The following is a 27,577-nucleotide window of genomic DNA, read 5'->3' as shown; positions in this document are numbered from 1 at the left end:
TCATTTATGAATCCTTCGTTGCAAAACCATTTTCATGCATTAAGCACTCAGTCATTGTAGAATAAGGTTGCATTGTATTCATGGTTTTTGCATTAAATTTGTGGTCAAGTTATTCGAGTTTGAAATTTAATTATTGATCCATTTGTTGGATTCTCGTTAGTTTCTTCCTTGACTGAAGAAACTAACTGAACATTGAATCCAGATTTGCATATCATCATATGCATTGGTTGTGTTTGTTTCGGTGCCACAATGTGAAGAGTTCAGGAGAAAATGCCACCTTATGAAGACCGAATAAATCCTCATCTTGTGCAAAGTAAGGTTGCACAAAGGTAAAGCTGATTCGTAAACTAGGTGTAGGAATTGAGATTTGCGTGGTACTTTGTAAAAACCTTATTTGTACTAGTGGATTAGACTTAGAGGAAAATGCTCGGTTTTTTAACTCAAAGGTGGATTTTTTCCGACCAAAAACTTCTTGTGTTGTTTATTGCTTCTTTAGTTCACATATCATGTTCACTTCCTTGTGATATATGGTCTCTAGGGTTCGCAAATAGATATGTGCTTTCATCTAAGTTTTTCAGAGTATAAATGTGTACTAAACTAGACCTTAGTTAACTAGGAATACGTTAGTAAACCAAGTATAATTGTTTATTCTTACTTTTGGTAAACTAACAAATCTGAACTTAGTTGACTGAAGATGTTGACTACTCAGTCAAGCATATATTGAATTTTAAATTACAGGATATTCCACCTGGTACCAATTTCAATTGGTATCAAAGCACTCTAGATATACATAAAGTGATATCTCAGAGTTACAATTGTGAACAGGTTGATACCTCTTGCAATTCACCTTCATTCTTTGATGGAACTAATTATGTTGCATGGAGTGAAAAGTTTCAAGTCTTTCTCAAGGGTCAAGACTTAATTGCAGTTGACTACCTTACCTGTAATGGAAGGCACTGTCAAGAATTGTTAATGGTGAATCCATGGTTAAACCTAAAGTAGAATGAACTCCTTGTGAAGTTACCTCTACCATTTCTCCAACTCAATTTGCACACATTCGTTATTATACAACAGCCAAGCAAGCTTGAGACAATCTTAGAATAGTTCATGAAGGTGATAAACAAGTGAGGGATCTCAACCTTCAAATAACTTTCTCAAAGTTTGAGGACTTGAGGATGAAAAAAATCATAAACCTTCTTAGCTTTCTATGAAAGACTTGGAATGTTAACCAATGAAGCTTTAGGGTTGGGCAAGTCTATTGATGAAACTACCATTGTTCAGAAGATCTTGAAATCCTTGCCTAAAAGATTCATGGCTAAGAAGGCTGCCATTCAAGAGCTTTAAGATTTGAATGAGGTCAAACTTGGCAAATTGGTGGGCAAACATATCACTTATGAAATAGAGCTAGACATGAAAAAGGATGATGCTAAGAAAGGGAGAGATGTTGTTCTTCATAGTGTTGAAAATGCTAAGACTGTCAATATGCCTTGTGAGCAAGCTCAACAAGATGATTTTGCCTTACTATAAAAGAAGGGAGATAAAAAAATGTTGGGGAGTCCTCTAGAAATTCAAATTACCAATCACATAGAAATTTCTCTTTTAGTAGAAAACAAGGAATATTTACAAGTACAAAGGACAAACCTTCCTCAGAAGAATCTAATCTTTGCTTTCCTTGTGGTGGTAGTGGACATCGTGCTGCCAGTTATACAAACAACAGAGAGTCAAGTCAGAAAAGGGACAAAGCAATGATAGCTACTTTGAGTGAAAGTGAAGGTGAAGGATCTGTGCATTCTAATCGTCAGATGATGAAGAAAAAATTGTTGCCTTTTTGTTGTTCCAATGAAGGAAGTGTATCCAAGTAATGACGATCTAGTGCTGAGTGACAATGAGGAGATGACTTATGATGAATTATGCATTAAGTATGATACTCTCTTCATTGAGACATGTACTGCAAAAGTGGAGAAGATTGAGCTAACTAAGAAGGTTGCTGAGTTACAAAAAGAAAACAAGTCTTTTCATCTAGCCAGAACTAAACTGGATGAAAAGGTTAATTATCTTAAGGCCCATGTTGAGGAGCTGAATGAGAATGATTCCACTTACAATGACAAAGATGAAAAATATGGTGTTATTACTGCTCTTGAAGCTCAGGTTCAAAACTTGCTAGAATCTCAAGAAAACTTGATGAATCAAATTCATGTGTTGAAGGTAAATAATGTTTTGTATCGTGGGGCTAACTGAAAACAGCTATTTGAGCTGAATGAGGCAACTGAAGTTATTTGTCTTACCATTAGGGCTAAAAAAATTGACAAGATACTGAGTTTTGGGAAACCACATGGTGATAAAAGTGGTATTGGCTATGAGGAAAATGGCTCAAGCTCAACGGCTCCTAAGTCAAAATTTGTGAGAGAATCTATTCCTGTGGCACCTAAAGTCAATCCAAGTTTAAAGACTAGGTTTATTCTCACATGTCATTACTATGGTGAATTGGGCCACATTCGTCCTAAGTGTAGGAAACTCCACTCTGGGAAGAATAATACTTTGAAAAATCAAGTGGATCGACTGGTTAATGAAGTCAACATAATCGTTCAACTTATGCAGTCATCCATTTTGGAAAGTGTGAAGCCTCACTCCAAATGGGTTCAGAAAGTCTCCAACAGATGTTTAGTTGTTTTCAATGCACAACCTGCCACCGAACCAAATGTATGATATCTTGACAGTGGGTGTTCTTGTTATATGTCTAGGGATAAAGATGTCTTCCTATCTCTTTCACCTGTTAATGGGGGTGGTGTTATTTCTGGTAGTGGAGACAAGTCCCAAACCACTGGAAATGGTGTTATCAATATCCCTAGTATTTTTTATGTAGTTTTGTTTAATTATATTCAGAAGATATAAAATAAATAAAAAATAAAAAAATCGGCTTATACGTACATTTTCATATATATATATTGATAAATGATTTTCTTGTTTATTAATTGTTGTTTATAATTTAATTAAAATAATTACAAAAAAAATAATTAAAATTTGTAATTTAGTATAAATAAATAAATAAAGTAAAAGTAAATAAATAAATAAATTCCTTTGCCCAACGAAAGCCTTCGTCACATGATTAAATGCAAGAAAGAAGTTCGTTGAGCAGAATACCAAACGACGAAAATTTTATAATTAAATAATATTAAAATTACTTGAAAACCAAACACTATGCGACAAATTTGTTGCATAAACATTTACTCAATGAAAACGTTTGTCGCGCATAGTCTTACCTAATGATGGTTTGTCGTTCCTATAAACCCAACGCGATGACATGGCATCATACCCTTGAGGTCTCTGCACCAATAGGCTTTGATCCCCTTTATTTTGCCTGACGAAGTATAGCTTCGTCACACAAGAACTCTTGCACGATGAAACAATTTTATACGTCGTGCAAACATTTTTTTCATGATCTTTGTGCTACAACGTCTTTGCGATGAAGGATTCATCGTGTCAATATTTAATAGACGGAATTTTTCTTTGCGTGACGAAGTTTGGTTCGTTGTGAGAACTATTTAATGCAGTAGTGCCATGATATGTACAGTTCAAACAATGCAATTTTGCATCAATGAAAGTGTGATGAGTTTTCTTTCTTTACTTTCTTTCTATAAAGCTTGCTAAGTTAAACAAACCTTTGGGATGAAAGGATAAATGTAAGGGTGCATCTGTTGGTTTTGGGAGATTGAGTTATTTGATTGTTTGAGTGTCCTTTCACCTCTCTGCATTGGCTACTTTATATGGGGAACAAAAGCATTTGCTAAGGTCTTCATTTGCCGAGACAAATTCCACTGCCTACCAACTCCGCTTTGCATAGGAAACGATATTAAAAAAATAATAATTAATATAAAGCCACTGCCCAAATGGCATCACCACTGACCAAAAGTAAAAGTATATTTCCTTTAGGGTAAATTATATTTTGTCCCCTTAGATTTGTGTTTAATTGCAACCTCATACAAAACTTTTAAAATATTTCAATCTGATACACTTACTTTTGTTTTATTTCAATTTAGTGCAATCGTAAGTCAATCTGTTAAATTAGCCATTAAATAAGGATGTGGCAAGGACGGAGCCCACATTTTGCATGTTTGGAATTGAATTTATGCACGTGGTTAAAATATTTGTGCCACATGGAGCTCTTTCTTCCATTTGTGCCTCTTTCCTTCTTTTGCGAAATCTCCACCCACATCCAGGCCGCCAAGCTCCATTTGCAACGCAATCGGGATCAGGTTTTCTTCGACAATCTACAAATTCTTCTTTATCCCAACGAGCGCGCAAGCCTTGGAGCTACGAATCTTTGCCTTGTCTGCAAAATTATTCAAGACCCAACAGTTAAATACTAATTATAATCAAAACTCAACATTTATAAATTATGGATTGTTTTATTAGCACCCCACATATTGTTGAATACACCTTACGTAAAGATTTATTAGAAAATAACTTATATACCCTAATATGAAATGATTATTACCCCATAAGGTATTTCACCATATATTCTAAGATTATTTTTCTTTAAGCTCCCATATTCCATTGCAAAACAAAATCCTAACCACTAAAAGCACAAATACATTGATGAAAAAGTTCATTGAATAAAACATGAAATCAACGTTTTGGGTGATTTTATATTTTTTTTTTCATTCTTCAAGTGATCCAACGATGTCGTAATGCTTGTCAAAACTATTTTGGTAGCGTGGAGGGTGTTATTGAAATCTAGTGAAGATGAGTCCTCTAAACTGCAACCAGGGTTTTACATTGTTTTTTGCATCTCCATATGTAGCAACTTCGATTTTTATTAAAGTAAAATAATATATAGACTTGAAAATCTAAATAAGTTTTTCCTTTGATTCATTCATTTGTGTGATGTGATTAATATTAGTTTGTGATGTTTGCCTCCTGACACACCCCGACCGAAATCAAGGCGTTCTAGCCGTCACGTGAGGGTGACGTAGCCATGTGCACAGTGTGGAAGCAAAAGATAATAGTAAAAGTACGAATAAATAAAAACCAAACTACTAAATAAACTAGTTAAAGTAACACACTAGTGTGAGACTAAGTGGGATAAACATAATCAGAGCACATAAAACCTAAGTGCAGTCCATAAGAATGAATACTAAAAACACAACACCCAAAGGTATTTGTGATGTTCTGTCAAAACCACCATCAAGTCCTCGTGAACCACCAAAGCTGCTTCTAACTAGAACCTAAAGGGGCGCAAAACAGAAAGTGTGAGTGGGCAAAAACAAAGCTTTTCAAAATCATTTCATTATTAAAAGTTCTAACCCCTCGCCTTAAAACCTATATAGTTTCCCAGAAAATAGAATATACACATATATAGAGAACATGTTCAGAAATATGCCATGTCGAATGCCTGCACATAAAATGTAAGTAACCCAGGTATTGTCAATTAATGCAAGTAACATGTCAGCCGGAGTCACCTAACGTGACCTGTGCAGCTGAATCTAGAGCTCAAATCCCCAACTCACTAACTATACCTACACACGAGTCGGAACCACCTAAAGTGGTCTGTACGACAGGACTGGGTGTAAATAAATACACTCAAGTGCTACGATCACGTGAAGACTGGGCGAATAATCGCAGGTCACCTACTAGTCAGAACCACCTATAGTGGTATGTACGATAGGACTATGCACCTAACTTAGATCCAAGATGAACGTGTGGTGCAGGAGGTGAACATCACGTGAAGGACTGTGCCCTACTCTGGGCGGGAGCACTAACACCGGGGGTGCAAGTTATGAGCTCTCTATGCATCTTACATAACCACTAATTCACAATCATAATCTATAAACTTACCAGGCACTTACTTTTGCGTCCGTAGCACCAATCATAAATATGTGCAACTATTAATGCATAATTAAAGTAGGCAAAGACTATGCATGGCATTTAAAACATATAAACATTCCATTTCATTTTTTGGGAAAAACCACAAGTATATAGGTATATACGGAAAACCAAAAGCCCACTCACTGATATGTGGAAAGGTCGTAACCCCCTTGCCTCGAGTGACTGCGCTCATCCTCAGGATAGGTCTCACCTATATGCGAAACAACTATAAAAACGTCAATTTAAAGCACATAACCAAAACTAGGTAATAACTTCTCATACAATGCTCAAATGGGGTGTTTGGATACACCAACGTGATCTACTCAACCTCACGAACATCCCCATATTTTTAAAATAATTTTCTGACCTCCCACGCGCCGGCCATGCGCGGGCATGTGCCTTGCACACGTGTGGTACCTAATGGCGTTAGGGAAAATTTCGTCTAAAAATGGAATATATTGTTACATATACCTGACGCCGTTAGTATATTCCGTCAAAATTGACGAAATATTCCTTGTCTTCTTCGGTGAGTCTCACCGACTGCCGCCGTTAGCGCCGCCGTCTGTAACTCAAATTCTCGCTGGAAACTGGAAAATTTTCAAAACTTCATATCTTCTTCATTTCTCAACCAAAATTCCATGAAATTGGTACCATAATGAAGTTTACAACAAGTAGAACAAAACCTTACCACTTTCAAGCCCTGAAATTCACGGAAAAATGTCTTATGAAAGTGACAATATGTAAAACATGAGGTAAAGAAGGGCTTTAAGTAGCGAATAATTGATGGAAAATCATAACCGACATAGATTCTCATTCTTCTCTGATGACCCATTTTGGTATGTAGTAGTGGCGTTATTGGCCTATAGACTACACACCCAAACACACGTAAATGCAAGACATCAGGTTCATATCTAGTAACCAACTATAACGATTAAAGAGATTGAGTAGCAGTAGGCCTTAAGTGGACCAACATAGCTGAATGCAATATTGCATAGCCCCAGGCAGATACCAGCTATCGATTGAATGCGCTTTATGAAAGTTTCTGTCAAGCCATTTGGGAATAAACATGGGGTACATGACATTCAACTTCAATCCTAATTGACATGCAATAATCATCAAAAGACTGAGAGGTAAACTCTTCAGCATTATCAAGTCGAATTAACTTAATCAGATAATCAGGGTGGTGAGCCCTAAGCTTAATTATTTGAGCTAGGATTTTCGTAAAAGCAGCATTGCGCATAGACAGTAAGCATACATGTGATCAACATGCCAATGCATCAACCAACATCATGAAGTATCTAAATGGTCCGCATGTTGGTTGGTTAAGTCCACAAATATCCCTTTGAATCCTCTAAAGAAACTTGGGAGGGTTATGATTAATCTTTGTAGATGAAGGTTAAGTGTTTAACTTCCCCAAGTGGCATGTTTTGCAAGTTGGGCATCCAGTATAAAAGGTTATATGATCCCCATGTGAAGATTTAAGGATACAGCGCATCATATCTCTTCCAAGATGCCCCATATAGTCATGCCAAAATAGCAAAATGGTCTGGAACCTAAGCTTAGGGTCGGCCACATAGTAAGTTTCTATGTCTCGAATGGTTGTCATGTACAACCCACTCAGGAAACCTTCTAGCTTCACGTGAATATGCTTCTGGCCATATTCGTAAGAAGTGATAGAAATTCAAAACCATTCTCTTCAGTGGTTTCAATGTGATATTTATTATCTCGAATATCTCTAAAACTCAGTAACATTTTCCCGGAACGAGGAGAATGAAGGGCCTATTTAATGGTTAATTTGGTACCATTGAACAACATTATACGGGCATTTCCATATCCTTCAATCAGGTTGGATGATCCTAAAAGGGCTGTTAGAGGTGCATTTTTAAGTACGAAGTTAGTAAAATAGTGTTGCTCACACAAAATGATGTGCGTGGTAGCACTATCAGCCAGACAACTAACTTCCTCATTAGTCATACCTACAAATAAATTAATTGAATAGGTCACATGCATAAATATAATTGCATTCATTCAATTAATCAATCTAGAATAATATCCATGAAATAATTATCCATAATTCAAAACAAACCAAGTCCAGTAGCGTAAAGTTGTTGGAAGGTATGCCAAAAGGCGCGTTGCAGCAAACCTAGCTTGCACTGGCTTGGGTTAGTACGCTACGAAGCCTAGCATGCGTTGGATTCATGTTTTGGGCCACGGTATTATTGTAAAGGGCCGAGATGCAGTGACAAGCCCAACAAGCAGCAGGCTTACTGGTTTGGGCTTGGGGCATGAGGACAGAGTCCACCAAGCATCAGGCTTGCTGAAAGTGGGCCAAGGTGCATAGGACAAGCCCAGCAAAGGCTGCATGCCTGCTGGAATGGGCTAGGGGCTTCAGGCCCATGCAAACCTTACTAGGTCAAAGCCTGGTTGTTGATGCATGCGCAGCAAGCCAGAGGGCCGCTGCTATCGATCCAGATGACGAGACGACGTGGTCCAAGCACAGCTGCTTAACATGGTTAGGTTGTAGGCCAACCAGCGCAGTGGTGACTACGCGGCCTAGAGCCGCAGCTCATGCCACAAAAATCCCATAATTTTTAAGGTTTGAAAAACCCTAATGGCTTCTAATTTCTTTTGATTCTTTGACTCATAAATTCCATATAGCAAAAATTACGTAATGCATAGATGTATACATATATATATATATATATTGATAAATATATTGACATATACGTATATAGATCGGAAGGTAATGTAAATGTAGAGGGTTTCATGCATCATGAGAAATGTTTTCATGCATTTTGGTCGTTCTTTTATTTTAAGCATACCTGATTGGCAGAAAACAATAAAAGCCTCTAATTTGTAGAAGAGCCTCATCCATGAACCTTCAATTCCTTAACTTCTGGCAAGAGCGTGCTGATACCATGTTGTAGACTTAATTTACTGAACAATTATAAAGGACAGAGAGAGGGGTTGGCCGACGGCAGAGAGAAAGAAGAAAGAAATGTATAATTGTGAGGTGTGTGGTATTCCAACCCATTGTGCCTATACTTATAGTAGTAAGGAAGGTAAATTCCTCACCCCAATAGAATTACAACTCTAATAGGATCATATCTAGTCTAAGAGATATGATACAATCTACTAAGGATATCCTAGATATGATAGGATTTACACAATCACATTCTTATAATAAATAGGACTGCAACACCCGTAAATTATTTATTCCTAGTGATGTGCAAGAAAATTGTGATTAATCGAACCCAATGCTTAACCCTAAGATATAAAATACCAAATATACCCTTAATTAATTCATCAAATAACTAACTAATTAACTTTTCTAACAATATTTACCATGCAAGTAGGGGTGGGCACGGTTTGGTTCGGCCAATTTCCACCCTCGAATCAGAACCGAAACTGAAAAATATCAACGATTCAGTACGGTTCCGCTTAAATATATTACTAAAACTGTACCACTTGTTTAACACTAGTTCTGGTTCGGTTTATGCCAGTTTGCAATTCGAACCAAAATTATATATATGTTTTTAATCTTCTACTTCCAATACCAAAGACATATCAACCACAAATTCAAGTAAATTTGAGTTCCCACTACTAGTTCTACAAGATTTGTGAACGAAAGATTAAAAGTTTACATATAAATATAAATCAAAAGATAGAAAACATCAGATCAAGGCCAAATTGTACATCCTAAAATGAAATTAAAGTGTACATAATGCATAAAGATGAATGAGGAAAAGAAAAGATGAGAGAAAGAGGGATGGAAACTAGAATGTGAAATGACAGCTATAGTTGACTGGACGATGTGAGGTAATTATCAAGGGTTTGACTTTTGGGCTTCAGAATTTTTTATACAGATTTTTAGTTAGGGTTTAGTATAAATAAAACAAGGACTAAAGAATTAGATCTTAAAAAAATAATAAAATAAAAATAGATATATATATATATATAGACAGTCAAGTGTGGTTATTATGGTTCTTGAGAATTAGAAAATAGAACCATTTTAAACTAGTTCAGTTCGATTCTGGTCTAAGTTTGAACGGTTTTGGTTAAACAGATTTTTTACGATTTTTTTTGTCAACCCATTCGGTTTAGTTTCACAGTTTCTCAGTTTTTATGTCCACTCAAACATGCAAGTAAATAGTAGTATTGACCTTTTTATGTCCACCCCAATATGTAAGTATATAGTCTTGACACCAAATCCTAGCCAGTAGCTACCCAGCTGACACACATTTGACGCGTTTCATCAATTCAATAATTCTGGAGTACTCTCTGGAAGCAGCAGCATGTGACGTCTCTCAAGGCACACAACAAAACCCCAACGATATTGAATTTTGTTTGTAACAATCAATCATTCAAAACTTGAGTAAAAAAACAAAAAAAAAAAGAGATTCAAAGTGTAAAAACTTCGGAGAATTCAATATTTCATGGGGTTGACAACGATGGGAGATAATAATCAGCTTTTAGCTGGTAGGGGCCTATACAATATAATGCTGTGGTACACTTTATATATCTGCAATCTGCATTCTGCACCCACTTTGTTTTATCAATTCAGAAAGATGAGGGTTGAGGGTTGAGGGCTGTGCAAGCACTAAGCACTTACTACAAGCATGGCCCCATATTGACTCAGCAGTATCAGATTGATAGAATAACTTCTGTTTCAGTCTCGGTCTTGCCTTCAAACACCCGTTGGTTTGCACGGTTTGATTAATGATATGGGAGCTAGTAATTTGCATCAAATGAATTTTCTTGCAACCCTCTTGCTATACCCTTCAATTACCAAATGAACCTGTTTTGAGGTCCCCAAAAAAAAAAAAAAAAATATTGATATCTGCACACTTCTTTTTACTTCCCACACACACATCATGTTGATTTGCATTATTTGATTCTCTTCAATTCATTTGATCAAATAGCCAAACATTGAGAGGTGTGTGAAAGATAAAAAAAAAGTGTATGAATAGCACCACGCTAAAAAAATTATAGGTTGCTTTTGGAATTACAAATTTACAATTACCATGAGGTAGTTATAAATTTGTGCACAGAAGCTTACTCAACAAAAGAATATCATCCATGCAAAATTTCAATAAAACCAAGGTCGTTTAATCAATTAATTGTAGCAAGTATGTCAACTAAAGTATTACGAACCGTCTATCTATTTGATACAGGTATTAAATGAACAACTTTGGTTTTAATTGATTTCTTCCCTTATATTGTATTCTTCTCTCTCTCTCTCTCTCTCTCTCTCTCTCTCTCTCTCTCTCTCTCTCTCTCTCTCTCACACACACACATTTCTGCCCTTTTATATATTTCATATGTTTTGTATAACCTTCTACGGGAGCTAAGCCTTTTTGTTTTATTATTTGTCTTTTCGCAGTGAAAGGTCTCAAGTCTACCTTCTCTTTTAACTTACTTTTACCACCCCAAATTTTGTATTTTCATTTTCAGAAAAGAGGATGAATATATACAATAATGCTATTTAGGGTCTAAAGTTATTTGGGTCGTGGCTGAGTGTTTAGTTGAGAAGAAAATTTTTTATGTCACGGATGTACATACATTTTGTTTTTATCTCTCTCGTCATATATGATGATTATGTAATAACTTGATAAGTGATGAGATAAATCATCAGAACTAGATAATTGATACACATGGAAGAATTATTAGAATTACTACAAACAGAATTAGAAACAAAAATAGAGGAAAGAGATGCATATAGTTGTACAATATATCTATCTGTTGATCTCAAATTAAATTCTCTTCCCTTAGACCTAAAATATTATTCTGAATTCTCGTACAATAATTAGGGCAAAATTCTCCTAGTAAACTTGAAAAACATGGTTTGATGGTCCCCTCTTATACCTATAATATCACCCTTAAAGATGAACAAAGGTATGGTCCCGCACTACTACTTGCTAGTCTTCTTCATCTCTTTTGTGATCTTTCTTGGTGTTTCATTAAAAGAAACAATGTAGTCTCATGCTTCCCTTGCCTCGTACACACCGCTGCATTGCATGCCCATCTAGAGTACATTCCTTTTGAACCCTGGTTTTCTTTGGATACGTGTAAAGCACCCATTTGGCCAAATAGTAATTTCCGCATTATCTCTCTTCAATAAGATCATTGAAAACACGATTTTAATATTCCGTATTGCATATCGTACGTCCTCAAAACGAAAATTGCATATTGTGAAAATTTCAAACACATAACTAAATTGTTAAAAAAATTGACAAGGAATCAAAATAAGAAAGAAATAAGATAAAGAGTTGACAAGTTCCATATCTTTTTTATTTTCTCTTCAACTACAAGTTCCATATCTGCTACTACGTTTTCCTTCAATATTTGTGACGATCGATGTCCGAAATTTGGTAACTGATCAATTGTGTTGTTACGTTGAGAAGAGAAACCACATCGGAAATTCACATCATTAATTGCACAATATGTATAAATAGTCTGTATTTAGCGCAATAAGTTCAAAACCTTTACCTCCATGATCCATCTCCATGCCTGAGAACCCATAGTGGCCAAAACCTAGGGTGGGGAGGGATAAAAGTACTAGTGGAACTAAATATTTATCTTTATCGAGTCTCTATTCTCTATTTATTTGCGTGTACCCAAGAATACGTAGGTTTTTTTTTTTTTTTTGTTCGGACGAGAGTACGTAGGTTTAAACGAATGAAAACGTTGTTGGATGCAAGCTCAGTTTTGGAAGGATTAAACTGAAAACTAGAAGGGTGCATACTGCGTAGCATCACTGACCTTGTTAATATAGATCCATATGAACGTAATATTAACATAAACTTTAGGCTTTTTTTTAGGTAGGCCTTCTTGATTTCAATTTTTATCGCACTTTGCTCCTTGTAATTCAAAAGTCGCCACTTTACTTTCTAAAACTCAAAAATTCGTTTCACTTTACCCCTAGAACTCGATTTTGATCCCAGTTTGTCCCCTGAAACTTGAAAATCATCTCTATAAAAGTCAAAATTTGCCCCCAATGACCGTAATGAGATCTGTTAGTTTCTTATGTGGGTTTGATATTCAAATTCTTTTAAAGTTAATATTCTACGATCGTTGAATGTTGAAGCATAATGGGGATTTATAATCAAATTTATTGCACATGTGGCATAGTCGAGGTGTTGGGTCTCATATATATATATATATATATATATATATATATATGTTTTATGAGGTGATCCATAAGTTTCAGGGAGCAAAGAGATTACACAATTCAAAGTGGAATGAATTTTGAGTTTTAAGGAGTAAAGTAATGACTTTTGAGTTATAGCAAAGTGAAATTAAAATATAATTTTAGAGGGCGTAGCTAAAAAGAAGCCAAATTTTTAACATACAGGACAAAGAAAGATGAAAATTAAGTTTTAAGAGATAAACTGATGCATTTTAAATGTTAAAAATAAAGTGATATTTTTAAAGACACAACAAAAAATAAAATAACTTCTGCTAAATGAAAAAGAAAAAGAGAAAACAAAGATTTGCTGGACTAAACTTTGGTTTCGAAACCACCATTTTTTCAGCAGAACACAGTCTTCCAAGTTGAAAATATCTTTCTGACCATTCAAAAAAATACCGAGGAGTGGTCACAATCAACCAATTTGGCGGAGCACTTGGATAGATCTTGGAATTTTGGGATTAGATCATGAATCCCAGTTCCCACTATTATCGACGACAACCAACGTAATGGCATTGGCCTACCCAAATTTAATTTTGAAGTGCACGTTACAGCTGTTGCAAAGTTGAAAAACTTGCATATTTAGTTGCTGAATTCATCACACACTCGGGGCCTACTGGATAGATTAGATAAGGTGTGTTTCTTTTCAATCCAAAATAATGTATTTCAGTGAGACATTGAATCCTAAGCTTCTATTATTGAGTCTCGCATCATATATCATTTTCCTTCACACTATTATAATGTGTGTTAGAAGTTTATCATGTTTAGGGATGACAACGGTTCAGTTTGGAGACGCAAATATTATATTCATCTCCATAACCACAAAAATTAATCATATTCATAACCGCAAATTAACCATCGGATATTATCTATGATCATACACACCAGGTAACGGATATATCTATCTTCGTCAATACAAAAAATATATTCGTTCAGTTGAGACATTATAAGTTAGTAGATATTAATTTCATCATTAAACATTTGATGTATAAAATGATCCAATGAATGGATCTTGTTGATTTGAGTATTAAAATTAAAACACTGATGTGTTGGCTTGTGTTTGATATCTCTCATAAGCACCATTGAGTTCACATTGATTTTGATTCAAAACTTTACTTTCTTACAAAATGAAACTTTTTTATTCTCAAGATAATGGTTCGGTGAATAATGGATATACAAATACATACATGTGTGTGTGTGTGTGTAGACAGGTGTTATTGGCACTTTAAAAATCTCATTCTGCACTCCTCACAAATGTATTTTTCTTTCTAAATATAGAAAGTTTGGAGTGTAGAATGAGAAATTTGGAGTGCCAATAACAATTCCATATATATATATATATATATATATATATTTACTTATCGGGTCGGATTCAGTTATGGATACGGTTTGGGGACCTCTATAACCATATCCAAAACCATAACTGAATAATAAACGATTTTTTCCCATATCCAGAACATACCCAAACTTCCGTATCCAAATCCGTTTCATTCAGGCTATTATCCATTATCGGGTTTAACGGTTAGAATTGTCATTCCTAATCAAGTTGGATGTAAATATTTTCTTAAAGATAAAAATACGATTGTGGTTTATATGTATAAAAAAGTATCCATGATATTAATTGCATAATAATAACCCAGCTAGCTCCTCATCTTTGAGGGCAACTTTTACCGCCACTGTAGCGTCACCATTTAATAATTAATGCACTGTTATGATGTGAAGAGAAAATTACATATGACACATTGAACTATAACATTACATAGTGGTGAACCTGTTCTATATAAACCCTCTTCCTCAAGCTTTCATCTCCAAATTCCTAACATAATGATGACAGGTGGTGATACTTAATTTAAGAAGAGCAATATCACTAAATCATAAACTAATTGATCATTGTGCAAAGGTTTAAGGATGGAGAGAATGTATTGAACAGAAGAGAGAGAGAGAGAGAGAGAGAGAGAGAGAGAGAGAGAGAGAGAGAGAGAGAGAGAGAGAGAGAGAGAGAGAGAGAGAGAGAGAGAGAGAGAGAGAGAGAGAGAATGTTTGATTGGGGATATACACATGAATTCTATTTTATTGCATGTGATATCATCATTTCTTAGACCGTTAATGCGGAGAGATTTTTTTATACAACTAAGATTTAGTTTTAATGACGTAACTGTGTAAGATACTTATCTAGTGTTCAAAAGGTAAAATATCCGTCCAAAAAACAATAAAAATATTATTCTTACCATCTATATGTATCATTTCTTTAATAAAAATGGGACTCACATGTTTTAGTAGACTCTACCTCTAATATAGAGATGTTACGAATGATGGTATAAAAAATGATAAGTGCAGCACTACTAAAAAAATAATTGACAGGTGATGGTAAGTTAGTAGCATAAGAGAATATCTCCTTAATATGACTTTCACATTAACCATCTAGCTAACATTCAGTCACATATAATTATATATAAGTTGGTGATTTTCACATACTCCATTTTACCTCACACATACCATTTCAATTATTTAATAAATTTTTCTAATGTAATTTTATATAATTAAGGTGGTGATTTTTATGAGATATATGTAATCAATCTTCATTTAACGGTCCGATATAATTCATATGAACACATGTACGTAATCAATCATTATATAATCGTCGAGATGGTGATTATATTAAATATATGTAAGTGTTTTTATCCAAATTCGATTTTTACACTTCATTTTACCTCAAACACACTTTCAAAAATTATTAAACAATTTAAATGTGTGTGAGGTAACTATAGAATTATTTCTACGATTAACGGCGTTATTTTAGCATGTCTCAATTATAGATTATTTGTTTAATTAGGAAGATATTGTAATATCCCAAGCTAACGGGGCCAGCAAAATTGAAAGTATATACCTTGATCATTAGCTGAGTATATGAAGAGTTTACCTAATTTCTAGTGTCGTGTTTAACGAGCGGAGGTCCGTGTTTTTCATTATTCTCCATCAAAATGTGTTGGGTATTTGTTTTATTTTTTTAATTTTGGTCTGACACGTGGTGCATCCATGAAAGCATTTCATGGTAAAAATATGGTACAAATTAGCAGGGGCTATGTTTTGCTTTGTTAGTTCAAATAGTAGGTAAAAATATGGTACAAATTAGCAGGGGCTATGTTTTGCTTTGTTAGTTCAAATAGTAGATGAAATGACCAAGGAATGATCGGCACCTCCAAGATTATAATGGCACCCGTGTTTTTTATTATTTATTTCTTGTCTTTGTGTACCTACTACCTCCTATGGTACGGGTTCAGTTAATGGGAAAGTGGGAGGGTGCAAATTCTCATTCTTACTTTTTGTTCTTTGCATTTTATGGACTCTTTTCTTAAGAATCCTACCGATCTCATGATCTTCCCAGTTCATCGTATATCGTGTTTTCGTCATATATTATTTATGTTTAATTTTAAATTTTAAATTTTAAATTTTGAAATGATTACTGACCGCACGATGTACAATGAACGGATAAGATCACAGAATTCCTAGGATCCCTAGGAAAAAATCCGGCGAGAATCATTTTCTGCATTTTATGGTCACTATATTTTATTTTATAGGATGTGTCATTGAGTTGTCTAAAAAATTAACGTTAATTATTTAAAAATTTGGAACATATGTACTATTATGAGTTTGTTTTTGCTCGCTCATTACATTTGGTGTAGCATTATCCCTCTTGACCCCGAATATTAGAGAAAAGTAGTACGATAAAATTTAATTGGGTAAATGATAAAAAACTACCTCAACTATTGGTCTCACGACACTATCATACCTCATCTTTTAAAATTGACAATGTCATACCTCATCTTTAGAATTTGGTCCAATGTTATACCTTCCGTTAATTGACCATGAATTTTTCAGTTAAATATTGACGTGACTTGATTCGAGACCCACTTTTTATTAAAAAAATTAATAAAAAAATTATTAAAAAAACATTTAATATTTTAAAAAAAAAATTAATATTAAAAAAAAAAAAATTTGAAAACACATCAACCCCCCCCCAACACAAACCCTACTCCCATAAAGAATGAGGAGGAAGAAGAAGAACAACAAAAAACCAACAAAAAAAAAAAAAAAACCCAATCCAACCTCCCCCCCCAAAAAAAAAAAAAACCTAACCCCCTGTAACAGAAAGAAGAAGAAGAAAAAGAAAAAAAAAAAAAAAAACCCCAACCCAACCCAATTCGTCCCCCACCCCCACCCCCCTCCCAGAAAAAAAAAAAAAAAACAAACCCAACCCCCTGCAACCCAGAAAGAAGAAGAAGAAAAAGAAAAAAAAAAAAACCCCAACCCAACCCAATTCGTCCCCCAACACACCCCCCCCCCCAAAAAAAAAAAAAAACCCAACCCCCTACAACCTAGAAAGAAGAAGAAGAAGAACATTTGTTTCTTATTTTTCCCCATAAAGGTAGGGAGTCCCAAATACCTCTTATGGCACTCCACCACCTGGACCTCAAGAAAATCGGCCAAAGAAAGATGCTCTTGTGATCCAACATTTGCACTAAATGCGACATTGCTTTTGGAAAAGTTAACTGCTTAGCCCGAAGCTTAAGAGTAAACATCCAATATTCATTGTATCACAGCACACTAATCAATACTAGCTTTCCTGAATAGTAAACTATCATCTGCGGAGACTAAATGGTTAATACTCGAAGCTCCCTTACAAATTCAAATACCACTTAGCACCCCACTCTGTTCCTTTTTGGCAATAAAAGCCAAAAGTCCTTCAACACAAAGAAGAAAAGATATGGAAAATTAGGCCCCCTTGTAGTAGTCTTCTTGTCAGAATAACATACCCCTTAGGCTCGCCACTTATTAAGAACAAATAAGAAACCGAGGTTACACACGCCATTGCCACTTCCAATCCCTGGCATATCCCAATTTAACCATCATAGATTCCATAAATTTCCATTCGACTCGATGATATGCTTTACTAAGATCCAATTTCAATGCCAAATATCCATTACCACCAACGAGTTATCAGAAATCAATCTACTTGAGACAAAAGCACTCTGGTGTAATGAAATAATGGAAGACAATATCTCTTTGAGGCAATTAGCTGATACCTTAGCCCTACATAATTTATTGGGGGCGTAATTGAGTCATGTCTTGAGGCTCATTAATTTTCAGGACTAACACTCAATGTTTTAAAAGACTAGCCTCAGGCCGCGCCTAAGCGGGTGGCTTGCCACCTCTATTTTCTAAGAGTCGGCGTAAGGTGCACCTTAGGGTGTCCAAGCTTTTTTTTTCTTTTTCGCTTCTTTTTTTTTTTTTTTTTTTTTTTGTAAAAATACCTAAACCAAAGTCGTGCCCAGCAAAGAAGCTAAGTTGCAGAACCGTGCCTAGGGAAAAAGTTGAAAAAGGCAGACGACAAGAGTTTTCTTTTCTCCTGACTTTTTGTTTTTTTAATAATATTTTCTCTTTAAAATTTAAATAGTCCATACTTTCCTGACATTTGTTACCCCCATTATCTTTTATTATTCACTTTTATTTTTTATATCATTGTTTTGATAAATAGATAAGCATCTTTTTGTTTCTTTTTGTTTTATTTATTTACATATTTTTATGCATATTCTCATAATATTCCAAAAAAAAAAAAAAAAAAGATAAACATCATATTATCTTATTTCTTTTTTAATGCTCTTCAAATTCCCTATAATTGCTTTACCCAACCTTTCTATTCCTTTAAATTTCCTATAATAATTGCTCCAATTAGCCTTTTTTTAATTTTAAATTCCCTATAATAGCTCCACTCAGCCTTTATGTGATAGTTTTGCCCCTAATGGATAATTGTTGTTTGTGTGGTTGTTTTGGGTTTTTGGTTTGTTGCATCCCAGCCACACATCCATCATCATCATCACCCTTTCCCCTATTCTCTCTGCCCTGTCTCGAGCTGTCTCTCTCTCCCTTTCCTATTCTTTTTGAACGGACGACACCCAAAACCATTGAAACCTTCACAGATCGAGGAAACAAATTACATATTCGTGCTCGTGAGGTCCTTAGGAGTTCAACCATACCCATTTCAGGTAAGGATACCTTCGATTTCACGTCGAACTCGGGATCCCCGATTTGGTCACTGTTCATGCACATGTTAATTCTTGTATTTTTGGGAATTTCAAGCTTGTAGGAAGCTTGGTGAGGTCCTTAGGAGGCTCGGGGTGGTTCGTTTGAAGGTTTTGGACGTCGAGATCGTGAGTTACAAGTTTGGCCGGAGTTGGTGGTGTTTTCTCGGCGAGATTCTGTGGGTTTTAGTGCTTGAAAGTGGTATGGATTTGTTCCTCTTGTTGTAAGCTTCATTTTGGTACCAATTTTGTGAAATTTGGTTGAAAAACGAAGAAGATACAAGGTTTTGAAACCCGATTTTTCGGTGCCGGCGACGACGCCGGAGTTTGGCCGGAGAAGATGACGGAATATTCCGTCAGTTTGGACAGAATAATCCTAACGGCGTTAACGGCGTCAGTTAGATTTAACGGAATATTCCTGACGGCGTTAACTGACGCCGTCAGTGTGCCAGGCACGTGCCTGCGCGTGCGGCGTCGAAAAATTATTTTAAAAATATGGGGATGTTCCTGAGGTTGAGTAGATCACGTTGGTGTATTCATACACCCCATTTGAGCATTGTATGAGAAGTTATTTCGTAAGGTTGGTTATGTGCTTTAAAATTAACGTTTTTATAGTTGTTTCGCATATAGGTGAGACCTATCCCGAAGACGAGCGCGGTCACTCGAGGCAAGGGGGTTACGACCCTTCTACATACCAGTAAGTGGGCTTTTGGTTTTCCGTATATACCTATATACTTATGTTTTTCCCAGAAAGTGAAATGAAACGTTTATACGTTTATATGCCATGCATTATGTTTGCCCATTTAATTATGCATTATTAGTCACATATGTATATATGTTTGGTGCTGCGGACGCACAGGTAAGTGCCAGGTGAGTTATGAATTATGTTTATGTTCAGTAGTGATTTGAGATGCATAGAGAGCTCATAACCTGCACCCCCGGTGTTAGTGCTCCCGCCCAGAGTTGGGCACAGTCCTTCAAGTGATGTTCACCTCTCGCACCACACGCTCATCTTGGATCCAAGTTAGGTGCACAGTCCTGTCGTACAGACCACTTTAGGTGGTTCCGACTCGTAGGTGACCCGTGATTATTCGCCCAGCCTTCACGTGATCATAGCACTTGAGCGTACTTATTATACACCCAGTCATGTCGTATAGACCACTTTAGGTGGTTCCGACTCGTGTGCAAGTATAGTTAGTGAGATGGAAATTTGAGCTTTATATTCAGCTGTACAGGTCACGTTAGGTGACTCCGGCTAACAGATTACATGACATTGTTTGGCATTACCTGAGTACTGGCATTTTATTTCGAGGCATTTGGCATGGCATATTTCTGAGCATGACTTATATATGTATATATTCTATTTTTCTGGGAAGTATACATGTTTTACGGCGAGGGGTTAGAACTTTGTTTATGAAATGGTTTTTGAAAAGCTTTGTATTTTTTGCCCACTCACGCTTTCTGTTTCGCGCCCCTCCAGGTTCTAGTTGGCTAGCACTTGTGGTGGCTCCTCAGAGGATTTTCCCGGCATATCTGACAGATTATCACCAGTGTAGGACCACCTTTGAGTGTGTTTATGTAGTGTTGTTTCTCCCGGACTGCATTAGGTTTCCCGGACTGATGTTATTGGCTTGTGTTTGATATCTCTCATAAGCACCATTGAGTTCACATTGATTTTGATTCAAAACTTTACTTTCTTACAAAATGAAACTTTTTTATTCTCAAGGTAATGGTTCGGTGAATAATGGATATACAAATACATACATGTGTGTGTGTGTGTAGGCAAGTGTTTACTTCAAAAATCTCATTCTGCACTCCTCACAAATGTATTTTTCTTTCTAAATATAGAAAGTTTGGAGTGTAGAATGAGAAATTTGGAGTGCCAATAACAATTCCATAAATATATATATATATATAGATTTACTGATCGGGTCGGATTCGGTTATGGATACGGTTTGGGGACCTCTATAACCATATCCAAAACCATAACTGAATAATAAACGGTTTTTTGCCATATCCAGAATATACCCAAACTTCCGTATCCAAATCCGTTTCATTCAGGCTATTATCCACGATTATCGGGTTTAACGGTTAGAATTGTCATTCCTAATCAAGTTGGGTGTAAATATTTTCTTAAAGATAAAAATACGATTGTGGTTTATATGTATAAAAAAGTGTCCATGATATTAATTGCATAATAATAACCCAGCTAGCTCCTCATCTTTGAGGGCAACTTTTACCGCCACTATAGCGTCACCATTTAATAATTAATGCACTGTTATGATGTGAAGAGAAAATTACATATGACACGTTGAACTATAACATTACATAGTGGTGAACCTGTTCTATATAAACCCTCTTCCTCAAGCTTTCATCTCCAAATTCCTAACATAATGATGACAGGTGGTGATACTTAATTTAAGAAGAGCAATATCACTAAATCATAAACTAATTGATCAATGTGCAAAGGTTTAAGGATGGAGAGAATGTATTGAACAGAAGAGAGAGAGAGAGAGAGAGAGAGAGAGAGAGAGAGAGTGAGAGAATGTTTGATTGGGGATATACACATGAATTCTATTTTATTGCATGTGATATCATCATTTCTTAGACCGTTAATGCGGAGAGATTTTTTTATACAACTAAGATTTAGTTTTAATGACGTAATTGTGTAAGATACTTATCTAGTGTTCAAAAGGTAAAATATCCGTCCAAAAAACAACAAAAATATTATTCTTACCATTTATATGTATCATTTCTTTAATAAAAATGGGACTCACATGTTTTAATAGACTCTACCTCTAATATAGAGACGTTACGAATGATGGTATAAAAAATGATAAGTGCAGCACTACTCAAAAAATAATTGACAGGTGATGGTAAGTTAGTAGCATAAGAGAATATCTCCTTAATATGACTTTCACATTAACCATCTAGCTAACATTCAGTCACATATAATTATATATAAGTTGGTGATTTTCACATACTCCATTTTACCTCACACATACCATTTCAGTTATTTAATAATTTTTTCTAATGTAATTTTATATAATTAAGGTGGTGATTTTTATGAGATATATGTAATCAATCTTCATTTAACGGTCCGATATAATTCATATGAACACATGTACGTAATCAATCATTATATAATCGTCGAGATGATGATTATATTAAATACATGTAAGTGTTTTTATCCAAATTCGATTTTTACACTTCATTTTACCTCAAACACACTCTCAAAAATTATTAAACAATTTAAATGTGTGTGAGGTAACTACAGAATTATTTCTACGATTAACGGCGTTATTTTAGCATGTCTCAATTATAGATTATTTGTTTAATTAGGAAGATATTGTAATATCCCAAGCTAACAGGGCCAGCAAAATTGAAAGTATAAACCTTGATCATTAGCTGAGTATATGAAGAGTTTACCTAATTTCTAGTGTCGTGTTTAACGAGCGGAGGTCCGTGTTTATCATTTTTCTCCATCAAAATGTGTTGGGTATTTGTTTTATTTTTTTAATTTTGGTCTGACACGTGGTGCATGCATTTCATGGTAAAAATATGGTACAAATTAGCAGGGGCTATGTTTTGCTTTGTTGGTTCAAATAGTAGATGAAATGACCAAGGAATGATCGGCACCTCCAAGATTATAATGGCACCCGTGTTTTTTATTATTTATTTCTTGTCTTTGTGTACCTACTACCTCCTATGGTACGGGTTCGGTTAATGGGAAAGTGGGAGGGTGCAAATTCTCATTCTTACTTTTTGTTCTTTGCATTTTATGGATTCTTTTCTTAAGAATCCTACCGATCCCATGATCTTCCCAGTTCATCGTATATCGTGTTTTCGTCATATACTATTTATGTTTAATTTTAAATTTTAAATTTTGAAATGATTACTGGTCGTACGATGTACAATAAACGGATGAGATCACGGAATTCCTAGGACCCCTAGGAAAAAAATCCGGCGAGGATCATTTTCCGCATTTTATGGTCAGTATATTTTATTTTATAGGATGTGTCATTGAGTTGTCTGAAAAATTAACGTTAATTATTTAAAAATTTGGAACATATGTACTATTATGAGTCTGTTTTTGCTCGCTCATTACATTTGGTGTAGCATTATCCCTCTTGACCCCGAATATTAGAGAAAAGTAGTACGATAAAATTTAATTGGGTAAATGACAAAAAACTACCTCAACTATTGGTCTCACGACACTATCATACCTCATCTTTTAAAATTGACAATTTCATACCTCATCTTTAGAATTTGGTCCAATGTTATACCTTCTGTGAATTTTTCAGTTAAATACTGACGTGACTTGATTCGAGGCCCACTTTTTATTAAAAAATTAATAAAAATATTATAAAAAAACATTTAATGACACACCCCGAGAGAGATCAGGGTATGCTGGCCGTCACGTGGAAGTGACGTAACCATGTGCACAGTGCGGAAGCAAATAAAATAGTAATATAAATAGTACGGATAAATAAAACTAGCTTACATAAAGTAATAGAAACAAGTGTAAGCGTAAGTGTGACACTAAGTTCAGAGCATAAAGCCTAAAGCAGTCCAGAAGAAAATGACACAACAAAAGTACACCCGAAGGTGGCCCTACGCTGGTGATCATCTGTCAGATATGCCGGGAAAACCCTCAGGGAAGCCACCAAACGTGCTAGCCAACTAGAACCTGGAGGGGCGCAAAACAAAAGTGTGAGTGGGCAAAAACAAAGCTTTTCGAAAACCATTTAATAAATAAGTTATAACCCCTCGCCGTAAAACCTGTATACTTCCCAGAAAATAGAGTACATATATATACAAATCATGCTCAAGGATATGCTATGCCAAGACCTCAAATGAAATGCAAGTGCTCAGGTAATATCACACCCAAATCATATAAACTGTCAGTCGGAGTCACCTAACGTGACCTGCACGGCTGAATCTAGAGCTCAAATCTAAATCTCACTAACTAGACCTGCACACGAGTCGGAACCACCTAAAGTGGTCTGTACGACAGGTCTGGGTGTAATATATATACGCTCGAGTGCTACGATCACGTGAAGGCTGGGCGAATAGTCGCGGGTCACCTACGAGTCGGAACCACCTAAAGTGGTCTGTACGACAGGACTGTGCACCTAACTTGGATCCAAGCTGAGCGTGTGGTGCGGGAGGTGAACATCACGTGAAGGACTGTGCCCAACTCTAGGCGGGAGCACTAACACTGGGGGTGCAGGTTATGAGCTCTCTATGTATCTAGAATCACTAATGAACGTAAATATAAATCACCACTCACCTGGCACTTACCTGTGCGTCCGCAGCACCAATACACACACATATATAAATGCAAGTAACCATGCATAACAAACGGCAATATAATATATGGCATATGACGAATAAACAATTCAAATCATTTTCTGGGAAAATATAAGTATATACGTATATACGGAAAACCAAAAGCCCACTCACTGGTAAGTGGAAGGGTCGTAGCCGCCCTGCCTCGAGTGACCACGCTCGTCCTCGGGATAGGTATCACCTATATGCGAAACAACTACAAAAACGTTAATTTTAAAGCACATAAACAAACTTAAGGAATAACTTCTCATACAATGCTCAAATGGGGTGTATGAATACACCAACGTGATCTACTCAACCTCAGGAACATCCCCATATTTTTAAAATAATTTTTCACCATCGCACGCGCCCCCACGCGCCGGCCAAGGCACGGCCACACGTGCCTGGCACGCTGACGGCGTCAGTTGACGCCGTCAGGAATATTTCGTTATCCCTAATGGTAACCATCAACGGCGTCAGGAATATTCTGTTAGATTTGACGGAATATTCCGTCGTCTTCTCCGGCGAGGCTCCGGCGTCGTCGTCGGCGCCGGAAAATCGTAAAAACTTCAAACCTTTGTAACTTCTTCGTTTTTCAACCAAATTTCACAAAATTGGTACCAAAATGAAGCTTACAACGAGAGGAACAAAATCATACTACTTTCAAGTGCTAAAATCCACGAAATCTCACCTGGAAAATCACTCCAACTCCGGCCAACCTCGAAACTCGTGATCCCGACGTCCAAAACCTTCAAACGAACCACCCCGAGCCTCCTAGGGACCTCACCAAGCTTCCTACAAGCTTGAAATTCCCAAAAACATGAGGAATTACGTGTGCATGAACAGTACCAAAATCGGGCATCCCGAGTTCGACGTGAAAACGAAGGTATTCTTACCTGAAATGGGTATGGTTGGACTCCTACGAGCCTCACGATACTTTGTTCCTTCGATCTGTGACGATTTGGGTGGTTTGTGTGTGTCCGTATGTTGTATGGAAAATGGGATGGGAAAGGGAACTCGGGACAGGGTGCAGGGCAGGGGAAAGGATGTGGGTGCAGGTTAGGGTGTGTGTGGCCCAAAACATGCCAACAAGGAACCCAAAAACAACCACAAAACGTAAAGGAATCGCACTAGGGGCAAAATCGTCTTTTCACGCGTACGTTTTTAAAATTTCTGGGACGGGCTGTCACATTTAATATTTAAAAAAAAAATTTGAAAACCCATCAACCCCCCCAACCCAACTCCCATAAAGAAGGAAGAGGAAGAAGAAGAACCAAAAAGCAAAAAAAAAAAAAAAAACCCAATCCAACCCAGTTCCCTGGCCCCCCAAAAAAAAAAACCTAACCCCCTGCAACCCAAAAAGAAGAAGAAGAAAAAGAAAAAAAAAAAAACCCCAACCCAACCCAGTTCATCCCCCACCCCACCCGCCCCCGCCCCCCCAAAAAAAAAACCCAACCCCCTACAACCTAGAAAGAAGAAGAGGAAAAAAAAAAAAAACCCAAACCAAACCCAGTTTGTCCCCCCCTCCCCCCAAAATCAACCCCCTGCCAACCCCAAATCCACCACTCCCATCCATTCTCCACATCATCTTCCGCACCTATCCTCCACCTTCTCCGCACACCCATCTTCCCATCACGAACCTGACGATGGCGGCGTAGACGGGATCTGGGTTTTTTGTTTGTTTGTTTTTTTTTTTTTTTTTTGTGTTGCAGGTAGTGGGTGCGAATGGTTTAGGGAAGGCGGGAAGGGGGAATAAGGGGGTGGGTTGCAGGAAAGGGGGGTCAGATGGGTTTTTTTTTTTCTTTTTTTCTTTTTTCTGTGTTGCAGGTGGGGGGAAGAAGATGATGATAGGGGATAGGGGATGGGGGATGGGGGATGGGGTGGGGAGGGGGAAGGACGAACTGAGGGTTGTTTTTGTTTTTTTTTTTTACTTTTCTTTATTATTTTAATATTTAAAAAATATTAAATAAATTTTTTTTTAGTTTTTAATACTTTTTATTAACTTTTTTAATAGAAAATGGGCCCCAAATCAAGCCACGTCAGCATTTAACTGAAAAATTCATGGTCAAGTAACGGAAGGTATAACACTGGACCAAATTCTAAAGATGAGGTATGACATTGTCAATTTTAAAAGATGAGGTATGATAGTGTCGTGAGACTAATAGTTGAGATAATTTTTTGTAATTTACCCAATTTAATTTATTAATTTAAAACTCTTTTGTACAAAATCATTAAATGCATAGACTAATCATGAGTTAATATTTTGACATGTGACACAATTAAGAACTAACATAAGACATGCATGCCAAAATACTATCATGGGAAGCAAAATGAAAACCTACTAACCTCAATTGTTGTTGTAGCATTTGTATGTCAAATAGACCCTCCAAAGTGGCATTCACTTGAATTCCATCCTTGATCATGCCAATGTTAACCTTTGCGAAATCAGTCTCCACACACCAAACAATTGCGGCCGGGACCGTATCAACCTCCGACAGTAAACTAGAGCCACATGAAACTTTCCTAGGCCTATACTTTTTTTATGAAAGATCTTGCTAAGGTCCTTGCCACCCATCTATACGCTCCTTTGATTGATTTTGAAGAAAAATATCTCACAATATTTTAAGGAAACTATTATTAGTACTTCAAAATTCTCATTCTGCCCTCTTTACAACTGCATTTTTTCATATTTATAGAAAGTTTAGAGTGCAAAATAAGATTTTTGGAGTGCCAATAACAATTCCCTATTTAAAATGATACTCATGCATAATTTCCTTTTTTTCCTAGACCTTTTCTTTTACGAAACATTGATATATTATTGAACTCCATGCAAGATTACATCATATCTTAGAAGAAGAGGTCCTGAATGAGATCAGGAAGGTCCTCGAACCAAACTAATTTGTTGCCAATGGAAATAGCAAACTTAGCTAATCTATGGGCTACCCCAATGTATGACCTTGGGACGTACACAAACTGTGTTGGGGTGAGAGAGGCCGCCACTTGCACAACGTCCTCCGCCAGCAAGCTAAACGTCGACAAATCCCGAGAGTGATTGCAGAGATAGCATGTGTGGAATCGATCTCCACCATAACATATCGAACACCTAAACTAC

This window comes from Pyrus communis, chromosome 5 (assembly GCF_963583255.1).
Source record: "Pyrus communis chromosome 5, drPyrComm1.1, whole genome shotgun sequence".
NCBI classification, from domain to species: Eukaryota; Viridiplantae; Streptophyta; class Magnoliopsida; order Rosales; family Rosaceae; genus Pyrus; species Pyrus communis.
This window is presented reverse-complemented; position numbering follows the sequence as displayed.